A 12860-nucleotide genomic window follows, 5' to 3' on the forward strand; every position below is an offset into this window, starting at 1 on the left:
ACCTGAAACGCACTGTCTTAGAGCAAGCTCAACTTCATTAGCGATTTGAAGAGAGATTTATTGAGCCAAACGGACGACCTCTCTGAACGGAGTGCGTCTACCTTGGTTTAAGTAACTAAAACAGTCATGGTATTTGAGTGGTGCTTAGATTCAGGTCAGAAACAATTTTTTTGTGAGTCAGGAACAAAAAGGGAAGTTGAAAAGAGGGGCTGGGAATTGAGGCTGGGGGTAGAGGGGCCAGATAGCACAGGGTCTCATGTGCACGCTAACAGCTTGGGCTTCAGCCTGTGGCTCAGGGCTGGCAGACGCCTTCAGGGCCAGCCAGTAACACAGGTACATGAGGCTGGTCAGGGTGAGAAAAGAGGGGTGGGGGCAAAGCCCCCAACTCTCCATGGTGACAGTCACTGCTGGGCTCCGGGCAATTAATTCCATGTGAAGCTGCAGACCCAGTGCTGCCAGCCAGGCAGATCTTTCAGGAAAAGCCCAATATCTGAAGGGTTATATGAAATCTGATTTGGTTATGTTGGGTCAGATCTTACAATGCTGGGCCAAATGCTGATTCAACGTGGCCGTAGCTGGCAACTTTGCTTTGGGAGCAATGTGACGCTACTAAAACTCTGAGCAGGTTGCGGTGGGGGTGGTGGGGGTGGAGGTGGGCTTGAGAACACTCTAGAACAGCGAGGAGGGTAGCACAAAGGTGGGCCAAGGAGGATGCTCTAGGCCCAGGCAGGGCGGGGATTTGGTGGGCTTTGGAGTCAAGGCAACGGCAGTGAGGATGGAAGCGTGGGCCGAATTCTGGCACAATTTCTCAGGCGGAATCAGAGGATTAGTGACCGATGGGATAAGGGACGGGCCCAAGGAAGGAAAAGGGGGATTTGAGAAAGGGAGTGATTATATCAATATTTGAGGTAGAAGTTCCCACCTGGCATCTTGGCAGCTGAATCACCCTCAGAGGTGTGTTGTGTGGACCACACGGGGTTACAATTTCTTTTAAATTAATTTCCTATTCTTGAAAAATGTGAGCATGTATATACCAATCTAGATTTCCAGCTTCTTTTGAAAGAAAAAACTATCTGAGAGTATTAGACGTGGATTCCAAGAAAGCAACAATGGCTGGAGCTGGGGGTGAATTGGGGCTTGGGTGGTAGGGGAGAGGTTCATGGACTCCCCACTATTTCTTTTATCCGCCTGGTTCCTATACATATTTGAGTCTGTGACCCCCTGAAGGAGCTGGTTGTGCAAGCCATGGGATATAAGAGATTGCTCAGGTAGAGAAAGAAGTGAGGAATTCCAGGCAAGAGCCACACTTCAGGACAGAGTAGAGGATGATTGCAAAGGGGATTTACAAAAGATAGGCTGGGAGAATGAAAAAGCAACAGGAAGAAGTAGAATAAGAAGTAGAGGGGTAGTACTCCCTCACACCACATCCAAAAATAAACTCAAAATGGTTTAAAGACCTAAGTATTAGACATGGCACCATAGAACTCCTAGAAGAGAACATAGGCAGAACATTCTTGGCTGTAAACGTAGCAATATTTTCTTAGCTCAGTCTCCCAAGGCAAAAGAAATAAAAGCAAAAATAAGCAAATGGAACCTAATCAAACTTAAAAGCTTTTGCACAGCAAACGAAACCATCAACAGAACAAAAAGACAACCTACGCAATGGGAGAAAATATTTGCAAATAATGCTACCGACAGGGGCTTATTATCCAAAATATACAAACAGTTCATACAACTCAGTATCAACAACGACAACAAAAAACACCAAAATGGGCAGAAGACCTAAATAGACATTTCTCCAAAGAAGACATACAGATGGTCAACAAGCACATGAAAAGATGCTCAACATCACTAATTATTAGAGAAATGCAAATCAAAACCACAATGAGATATCACCTCACATCGGTCAGAATGGCCATCATCAAGAAGTCTACAAATAATAAATGCTAGAGAGGGTGTGGAAAAAGGAAACCCTCCTACACTGTTGGTGGGAATGTAAATTGGTGCACCTACTATGGAGAATAGTACGGAGGTTCCTCAAAAAACTAAAAATAGAACCATCATATGATCTAGCAATCCCACTCCTGGGCATATATCCAGAAAAGATGAAAACTCTAATTCAAAAAGATACTTGCACCCCAGTGTTCATAGCAGTGCTATTTACAATAGACAAGATATGGAAACAACCCAATTGTCCAATACACCCCCCCACACACACACAGAGGAATATTACTCAGCCATAAAAAAGAATGAAATAATGCCATTTGCAGCAACATGGATGGACCTAGAGATTATCATACTAAGTGAAGTAAGTCAGACAAAGACAAATATTATATGATATCACTTATATGTGGAATCTAAAAAATAATACAAATGAATCTATATACAAAACAGAAGCAGACTCACAGACATAGAAAACAAACTTGTGGTTACCAAAGGGGAAAGACAGTGGAGTGTGGGGATAAATTAGGAATATGGGATTAGCAGATACACGCTACTATACGTAAAATAGATAAGTAACAAGGATTTACTGTATAGCACAGGGAACTATATTCAATATCTGGTAATAACCTATAACGGAAAATAATCTGAAATACATATATATATAACTGAATCACTTTGCTGTACACCCGAAACTAACACGATATTGTAAACCAACTATATTTCAGTTTTTTAAAAAGCAGTAGATGGGGTAGTATTGCTGCACGATGCTACTGAAGAGCTCAGTGTAGAAGGATTGAAGTAGGCTGTTCATGTAAATTGGTGCTGCCACCTTGGAGGGGGTGATCGTCAATGTGTGTGAACGTTATCAGGAAAAAGTACTGAGCTCAGTGGCCTGGAGGTCCAGTTCTCGGTATTTTCCCTAGAGCAGTAAAATTCCCACAGAAGTGCCCAGAGGAAGAGGGTCAATAGTACTCTTTGTTGCCTCCTTGTTTGTGATAGTAAACACCTAATGTCCATCAGTAGAGTTACAGGTAAATAAACTCTGGTCCATTGTATATCTGAGCTGTGGAGACACAAGGATCACTTAGAAAGATAAGCTACACTAAAGACTTCCAAACGAAACAAATACTACCTGGCACCTTTTCCATCTCCCTCTCATTCCGTCTCTCTCAGTCTCTCTGTATGTGTAGATAGGACCTGGAAACTGCTCCCCTCCCCCATCACCACACTTGCAACGCTAAATATCCTTGTTGGAGGGGAAAGTTTCCAAGATGAGGGATAAGTTTCCAAGATGAGGGAATCCATCTTTAAGTTGTTAATTATTTTTAACTAGGAAAATGCCTTTCTCTATCACTTGTGCAGTTAGAAATTACTTGAAAGCATAGGACAATGCATCTGGCATTTTGCAAGGACAGTTGCAGCAGGGCAATGAGAGTGGAGGAGAGATGACAGCATCTTGAGGGGTAAATGGGAGGTTAAGAGACAGAAATCAAAGCAAAGGGAAAGAGGAACATAAGGCTACAGAAAGGCCTGGGCAGGGGGAGGCAAGAGAAAGTTCTTTGTTGGTTGGCTTTTAACTGGGGTGACTGAAAAGCTCAATAAAAGGGCATTTTGATTTCCTCTTACAGGCCATTGCTTCTATGGTAGAGCATGGGGTTTGCTTCTGATTTGAGATCACTCCTCTGATTCGCATCCCAACTATTCTGATGCAGAAAAGCCTAGAAGGATTTTGATGGGAAATTAAAATTGTTTGCTTGGTAGGATAGGGCCAGAATACCTGTATAAAGGCAAAACATTCCTAGGGAGAAAATGTTGCTTGAAATAGGATACAAAGGAATGTCCACCACTGGAGAAATGATTAAATATGTTATAATAATTATTGGGGTAGACTCTTAGGTAGTTACTAAAAACCACGTTTTACAAGTTTTAAAATTTGAAAACATGGGGAAGTGCTGGTAATACAATGCTTGATTTAAAAAATGCATGCCCGGGGCTTCCCTGGTGGCGCAGTGGTTGAGAGTCCGCCTGCCGATGCAGGGGACACGGGTTCGTGCCCCGGTCCAGGAGGATCCCACATGCCGCGGAGCGGCTGGGCCCGTGAGCCATGGCCACTGAGCCTGCGCGTCCGGAGCCTGTGCTCCGCAACGGGAGAGGCCACAACAGTGAGAGGCCCGCGTACAGGAAAAAAAAAAAAAAAAGAAAAAAGGTCTATATGCATAAGGGAAAAAAAAGAAGGAAGCATTCATTTGTTAACAGTGCTTTTCTCTGGGTGATAGGGAAATTGGTGATTTTATTTTTCATGCATTTCTGTTGACACAACAATTTTCTATCGAAAACATGATTGCTTTTTTAATTCCCCAAAGGAATTGTTTTTAAAACTGTAGTTTGAAAATCATTTGAGGGAAGACAGCCAAGGGAGGATTCCTGTTTGGCAAGGAATCAGCCACGCAGGACCCAAGCAGCCTTTTGGGGACTTCTTATTTCCCCTTTTGCCCAAATGTCAAGTGTCAGGCATTCACACAGTTAAAAAGGACCTAAAACGATCAACTTCCCCAATGCTGGGTGACAAGTGTCAACCCCTCCCCCCTCCCATCCCAAGGGGCTGTTGTGTGTTCTTAAATTTATAAGAGAAAACACAGAACTTGAGCGGGCTGGAGCCACAGGCTGGCAACAGAGGTTTGGCCCCTGTTTCCTTAAACTGATCCCAAAAGAGTTATGTAACATGCAGACAGAAGAACGAAGCTCTCTCCCTCCCCCCGAATCTCCCTCCTTCCCACTAACATGGCAGGAAGCAATACAGCTTCATGATTAAGCCTGTAAACTTTGGAATCAAACAAACCCGTATGGAATCCTTGCCTTTCTTTCTTTTCTTTTCTATTTTTTTTTTTTAAACTCAACAGCTCTGTGGCTTCCGGCAAATTCTGTAAACTCCTTTTACTTTTGTTTTCTCATGTGTAAAATGGGGAGAAGATCCCCACCTCATTGGGCTCCTTTGAAGATTAAATAGGATAAAATACAGAGAGAGGACATGTAACTATCACTGAATCAGTAGTTTTATTCTCAGGTTACCTATTTTTCTTTTCTTCTCACCCTACCTTAGGGCCATCATTCGTGGGATGAAATAAGAAAAGACGGTGTGGGGAGAAAGATACTCTTGTTAACCTGCAGATTTTCCTGTGAAAAGCAAAACCTCCCAATTCCAGGTTGGTATCCATTGGGAGCCAATGAACCAATCTGTTGAGCACTATTACCTGCTAGGCCGTGTGCTTCAGCCCCCTTTCAGGTCCACATCGATTATACTATCCTGTTACGTTTTATTCAAGTAAGTCCTGAAAACAGCCACTTCTCACCACCTCCTCAGCCACCATCTTCTCTCAAGGAGGCACAGCAATAGCCTTCTCCTCGGCCTTCCCTCTTTCATTCTTCCCATTTCCAGTAAACTTTGGAATCAACCAAAATAGGAGAACAACCAATCTGGAGAGAGCGTAGTGTTACCTGTGGAAGCCCAGGGACTTCAGAACCAGGGTGATTTGGGACTGAACCCTGCTTCGGTCAGTTACTAATGTACCTTCGGTCACAAGGTAGCAAGCGGCAAAGGCGCTTTTCATGCCCATGGCTGCCTGGTTCCAGAGACCCCACTCTGCACCACCAGGCTTGCAGTCGCCCATCATTGCTGTGACAAATAACCATCAAGGCGTAGCTGGCTGTCTCCGCATCACTAGGAAGCGGCTCTCACTTAAACAGATTGCTGTGATTGCTCCTTCCTCTCTGCTTTACCAGCACCGTGAGAGAGAAATTTATCCACCCAACCCATCCTAAGATTTTAGGGGTTCCGCTTCAGGAAACACAATACACGGCTGAGAATCTTTCTCCGCAGCTTTTAAAAGCCAGTCTTTGGATTAACCAGAGGTCTGATGAGCTCTTTTTTTAAACACAATACCTACTAAGAGTGACAGTGCTGTTGTTTTTGTTTATGAACACGTCAAAATACTCTTATCTTTTATTGATCCGTGTTGAGGGAGTTGTAGGTTTTCATACAATGTTTTTTGAAAGAGTGAAAAGCAATACTTCAGAATGAAGATAGGATCATACGTGGTTTTATCACCTTGTAGAGCTCATTTTATTTCAAACTGACCTTATGGAAGGAGTCCCATTTTGGTTTCATCTTTTGGGACTCCCTGCTCAGCTAACTTAAAGGTTTAGCTTGGGATGTTTAATTCCATAGTCTACAATCATCTTAAGAAATTTACAGAAAAGGCAAAACACAATACATAGAACTGTTTACTGTGGTGGAGTCCAAAGTAGAGTGATCTGCAGTAATTCTACGTACGACAGCACAGCAAAAGAGAAATGGCTTAGCCAAGCTCATGCGTTGACATGAGAGATCCTAAGGCCATAAAAATTATGATCACACAGCTTATGAAAAAACATAAGGGGAATGTACATGCTATAATTATAATATCATATCATATGTAATATAATATAACTTAGGTACACAAAGCATAACACAAAATAGTTTGCATTGAATCGGACAATCAGGCAGTCAGTATGCATTTTATTGATTACCTGCTGTATGCAAGGTACTTTTGTATGAAATAATCTATATAAAAAATATCTGAAAGGACTATGTAATGATAAGACTAAGTCAGGGAGATGGGATTATCATGGGTTGTTTTATCTTTATTCTCTCCTAACATTAAAAATATATGATTTCAAGTGGGACCTAATTAAACTTAAAAGTTTTGCACAGCAAAGGAAACCATCAAGAAAACAAAAAGACAACCTACTGAATGGGAGAAAATATTTGCAAATGATATGACTGATAAGGGGTTAATATCCAAAATATATAAATAGCTCATACAACTCAACATCAAAAAAACAAAAAAAACCCTATTAGAAATGGGCAGAAGACCTGAATAGACATTTTTCTAAAGAGGGCATGCAGATGGCCAACAGGCATATGAAAGGATGCTCAACATCGCTAATCATCGGAGAAACGCAAATCAAAAGCCCAATGAGATGTCACCTCACACTTGTCAGAATGGCTGTTATCAAAAAGAACACAAATAACAAACGTTGGCAAGGATGTGGAGAAAAGTGAACCCTAGTACACTGTTGGCAGGAATGTAAATCGATGTAGCCACTATGGAAAACAGCATGGAGATTTCTCAAAAACCTAAAAACAGAACTACCATATGACCCAGCAATCCCACTCCTGGGCATATATGCAAAAAACACAAAAACACTAATTTGAAAAGATACATGCACCCCAATGCATGTATTTACAATTACATGCATTATTTACAATTGCCAATATATGGAAGCAACCTAAGTATCCGACAACAGATGGATAAAGAAGATGTGGTGTATACATAAATATATATACATACACACACATACACAATGGAATACTACTCAGCCATAATAAAGAGTGAAATTTTGCCATTTGCAACATGGAAGTACTTGGAGGGTATTATGCTAAGTGTAATAAGCCAGACAAAGACAAATGTTGTATGATACCACTTATATGTGGAATCTAAAAAGTACAACAGGGACTTCCCTGGTGGTCCAGTGGTTAAGAATCCGCCTTCCAATGCAGGGGCCATGGGTTCAATCCGTGGTCAGCGAACTAAGATCCCACATGCCGAGGGGCAACTAAGCCCGCATGCCGCAACTAGAGAAGCCCTCACACCGCATTGAAAGATCCCACATGCCACAATGAAGATCCCACCTGCTGCAACTAAGACCAATGCAGCCAAATAAATAAATAAATAAATATTAAAAGAAAAATACAACAAGCACGGGCTTCCCTGGTGGCGCAGTGGTTGAGAGTCCGCCTGCCGATGCAGGGGACGCAGGTTCGTGCCCCGGTCCGGGAGGATCCCACATGCCGTGGAGCGGCTGGGCCCGTGAGCCATGGCCGCTGAGCCTGCGCGTCCGGAGCCTGTGCTCCGCAACGGAAGAGGCCACAGCAGTGAGAGGCCCGCGTACCGAAAAAAACCAAAAAAACAAGCTAGTGAATATAGCAAAAAAGAAACAGACTCACGGATATAGAGAACAAAGTAGTGGTTACCAGTAGGGAGAGGGAAGCGGGGAGGGGGGCAATAGAAGGGTAGGGGATTAAGAGGTATAAAACATTATGTATCGGGCTGGCCAAAAATTTCGTTCGGGTTTTCCATAAGCTCTTGCAGCAAATCCGAAAGAACTTTTGGGCCAATCCAACATTAAGTGAGCTACGAGGATATACTGTACAACATGGGGAATATCACCAATATTTTATAATTATAAATGGGGTATAATCTTTAAAGAAATATATGATTTCACAAATTTTTTTTTAAAAGGATAAAAATGTTTGAAGCAGCATAACGATAAGAGCTGCAAATGCTAATTTTGTGCTAACTTAATCCCAGGTACTGCTCTGAGCAGGCTGGGAATTTCATCTGGTTACTTCTACAATAATGGTATTGTCAACATCACTGCCATTTTACAGTGAAGAAACTGAGACGTGATGTTTTATACAAGCCCAGTGTCTTAGGGATAGTTCATAGGAGAACTGAGTCCTAGAATGTTCTTCATTACTACTCCAAACATATCACACAAGGGTACGACACACAACTATGCATGTGGGATTTCCTACAGCATTTCCTTGATATATGGCCTTGGGAATGGATCCCTCCTTAGCCATACTGCAGTGTCCTCTGCTTTTCTTGTCTACCACTCTCCCAGGCCCAGACTCACAACTGATACTCAATCGTTCAATGAATAAACCAATCCCACATTGATAAAGGCGGCCAGGAATCGGGTCATCCACTCTTTTCAGAAGTGTCTGTCAACGCCATGGGACTTTCATAGATTTATTTCTGTGTGTCCACCATTCCAAGTTGAAACAGATAATGTCAACCCAGTTCACAAGACAAGCAAACGCTTAAACTGAGAAGATGATGATAAAACCAGGGACTTATTTCACCCTGGGAATATTCCAGAAACCAAGTTTGAATAATTGGTTCATGTTCAGTTGGACACAGGTTCACTCCCAGGTTGACTCACACATAGAAACACTCCGGACTATCTTATGACTGCTACACACACACACACACACACGCACGCACACACGCACGCGCACACGCACATACACGCGCACACACACACGCGCGCGCGCACACACACACACACACACACACACACACACACACACACACACCATCTTTCCAAAATGGTAATTATGCAGCATGAACCAGTCACCCTTGACTTCAGAGCACCGAGTCCTTCAATGGCAACCTTGACTTCCGTCTCTTTCTGATACTCTTATCCAATCTAACAGCAAACACTGCCCACCCCATCTTCTAAATTTTAGGCCTACTGTATGGCCAGCACATACAGTCAATTTTGGTAAATATTCCATATGTACTTCAAAAACATTATATATTCTGCAGTTATTGGTTGCTTTGTTCTATAAATGTCAATTCAACCAACTGTGTAAATAGTGCTGGTCAAATTTTTTTTTTTTAATTCCTACTAATTTGCTTTTGTTGGTTTGTTTATTAGTTACTGATAGAGGAATGGTGAAGCTTACAACTACCATGGTGGATTTCTTTATTTCTCCTTCTAGACCTGGGGGTTTCTGCTTTATACATATCACAGCTATATTAGCAAGAGTTTCTAGATTTAAAATTGTTCTTTCTCCTTGTCTCTGTACAGAGCAAGGGCAAAATAGGCCCTCAACAAATGTTTGCTGTCTGTGTCAAATAAAGGGTCAGATGGAGACGATTCAGAGTCTCTCTGCTTCTCATCTCTAATAGTCTCTCTTTTTTTTTTTATTGGATCCAATAGTCTCTATTTAGCCCCTGAATGAAGAAGCCTACGTTTCCCTCTGAGTCAGAGTCAACAGCAAAAAAAAAAAAAAAAATTTCCTAGCATGGTCATTTTTCCAGAGTTGCTATCCAAGGCTGCTATGGCACCGAGGGATGAAAGAAACATCACCACCAGCCCCCATTCCAGAATTTCCTGTCTTGTCTTGTGGTTAACTTAAAACATTTCACCTCCCGCCTCCCTCTTTCTCACCATCTCTTCTTTATGGTTAAAGAAGTTATAATTTTGCAAAGGGCATGATTAAGCAAATCCAGAGATCTTGGCTAGGGGACCTGATTTTTCAAGGCCCTATTTTTTTGTGAGCTGAAGAAATCTGTATGTTGCAGAGTTTGCACATGAGTTTTTTAGCCTTAGTCAGGACTGGTGCACAATTTCCTGTTTTTGTGTCCTCAAAACTGCTAAGCTACTTGTGAACAACTGGCCAAGAGAGGGAGGGGACAGGGGCTGCGGAGAGAGGGTTTTGAGCCAAGAGGGGTGGAGAAGGCTGCTCCTCCCTGGGTTCTGGCAGAACTTCTGTGAAAGTGGAAAAGTTCCTTGGTGTTTTATTTTTGTTGTTTAAAGGCAGGGAAGTAGAGACTGGAGGCAGATTCTCAGATTCTAGACTTGAAGTTGGGGGTTTGAGTGGTTAAGAGAAGAAGAAACAAGTCTGAGCAGAAATTTTAACCAGTTTCCAAATACTCAAATGACAGTTGAATCTCATAATGTTCTGATAAACGTGAACATTTACTAAGCACTTATTATGCGCCAGGCACCGTGTTAACTGCTTTGCAGGGAGTGTGCTGTTAAATCCCCGTAGCAACCCCAGGAGGTGGATTCCACTATCAGCTCCATTTTATGGATGTGAAAGTGAGCCTGGGAGAAGTGAAGTGACCTGGAATTCCAACCCAGGCCCTTGGACCCAGAGCCTGTGTCCTTAACCACTCCTCTGTCCTGAAGAGACAGAAGGTGACAGGGTTGTCTCAGAGACCATAGTAGATGTGCTCTTGTCTGTGGAAACAGGGGAGGGGATGGGTCCCTGACCAAAGCTGCTCCCTGCTTTTTCTTTTTCTCTCTCTCAAAGCAGGGCCTTGGATTGTGCTGGGCATTTGTCTATTTGCTCCTACTTCCTCTCCATGCTGCCCTTCACACTGCCTTTCCCAGGTTCCATTGCCAACTGGCTCCTGGTTTGCTTCAGCCAGTGGAAGGCTCTGGCACCAAGATATTTTTCCCTCCCATCAGCAGAAAAACACTGCTTCCAGACCCCCGTCCCCACAGCTGCCCTCAGGCAGTCTTTCCCCTCCCGCACCTCCCCACATGGCGCTCCATTTCCCACAGGACCACCGGGTTCCCTGGTCTGGTAACACCACCTCTTCCTTTTATCTGTCTGGCCCTAATAGTGGTTGTGGCTTCCTTCTGTGTCTCATCTCTGGATGGCCTCTTTGTCACATGCTTGCCTTGTCAGCTCTTCCAGCACCTTTAAAACCACTACCCATATTAATCCTCCTCTATTAAACTACTGGCACAAGCGAGGTTCCCTGAGAGAACCCTAAGTGAGACACAGACATTTGTGCTTTAGATACAGACCCTGAGACAAGAAGTTGGACGCAGGCTGTTTATTTGGGAAGGGGTCCCCGGGAGCGTGAATGAGGGAGAGTGTGTTTCTGAGTGTTACTACTGGGGCAGTTGGGTTCAGTCTTGCTGGGGACACTGTGGGAGCATGCGGAAGACCCACCCCAAAAGATGGCGAAGCTGAGATATTTATCCACCGTTTTCCACCCCTCACTGGCTGAGGGTAGCCTCTGGGGACATGAACTTTCAGGCGTTTCCAGGATGCCCTGCATGTGGGCTGAACAAGTTCTCACAGCCCCTGGAGGAAGCCACCAAGAAGAAAAGCAAATCATGGAGGGATCATTGAGGTAGGAAGTTATCAGTACCGGTGAACTCAGAGCTGGACTGAGGAGCAATGAGGTGGGGCATCTGTTACTATAGCAACCTGGCTAATAGTATAAGTAGATACAACCAAGGAAAGTCAAAGGCAGACCTGAGTTCCCTCCCCCACCCACCCCAAATTCTACTTTATTTTAGAAGGGGATGGACACCAGGGAAGATCAATATTTTTCTCCCTCTCTCCTCCCTCCTTTCTCTTTTCTCGGATGAGCCAGACAGACAAGTGGTTACCAGGACGGGGAAAGACAGGGATGCGGCTTAAGGGTGTCCCAAAGATTGGATGGGCTTTGAGCCCTTGAAAGAGAAGACGTACACTCTACCTTGTACAGGTGTCACCTGCAGCCTCATCAATAATGCTGACTGAGCACTTAACACTTGCCGGGCACTATGCTAGCAAGCCATAAATGCATTGTCTCATTTACCCTTCTCAGCAAGTCTCTGAGTTAAGTTCCATTATTATTCCCATTCTACAGATGAGCAAACTAAGGTAAAGTAACTGACTCAAGATCTCACAGCCTTGGTTCATAGACGTGGGTAATCTGGATGGACTGTGGGACAAAATTCCAAATTCACACTTACGGCGCTTGGAAAGAAGCATTTAAGCATTCTTCTAAGGACCAGTGCCATTTAGAGGTTTTATCTGAGTATTTCTTACACTCGTTAAAGAGTCTTAAAAACAAAATGATTATACTTTATGGTATCTAGTAGTTCAGGTCACTCAAGGAATCCAATGAATATTAGTTGAATTGAGTTTGCATTATTAGATATGCCTGCAACAAAATACAAATCTGATTATGTAACCCTCCAGCTCAGATCTCTTCCATGGCTCCCTACTGCCCTCAGGAGAAAGTTTAAACTTCTTACCATGGGCTCCTTACTGCATGTCCCTGTTGACCTGGTCTGGCCTTCTCCCCAGCCTTCACCATCTTATCTATCCTCCCCCCGCAGCCTCACTCAAGCCATGCTGAGCTACTTGCCATTCTCTCTGTAGACTCCGGGCTTTTGAACTTCTGTTCTGCTGGAAACCCCTTTGGCCATTCTTTGAGAGTTAGTTCAACTGTCGCCTCCCCCAATGGCCATCCCCTGTAGTCTTGTAGCAGTGCCTTCCTCTGAGTTCCACA

The sequence above is a fragment of the Delphinapterus leucas genome, chromosome 15, assembly GCF_059928025.1.
Source record: "Delphinapterus leucas isolate spDelLeu-1000000601 "Yukka" chromosome 15, BTC_Dleu_Yukka2, whole genome shotgun sequence".
Lineage (NCBI taxonomy): Eukaryota > Metazoa > Chordata > Mammalia > Artiodactyla > Monodontidae > Delphinapterus > Delphinapterus leucas.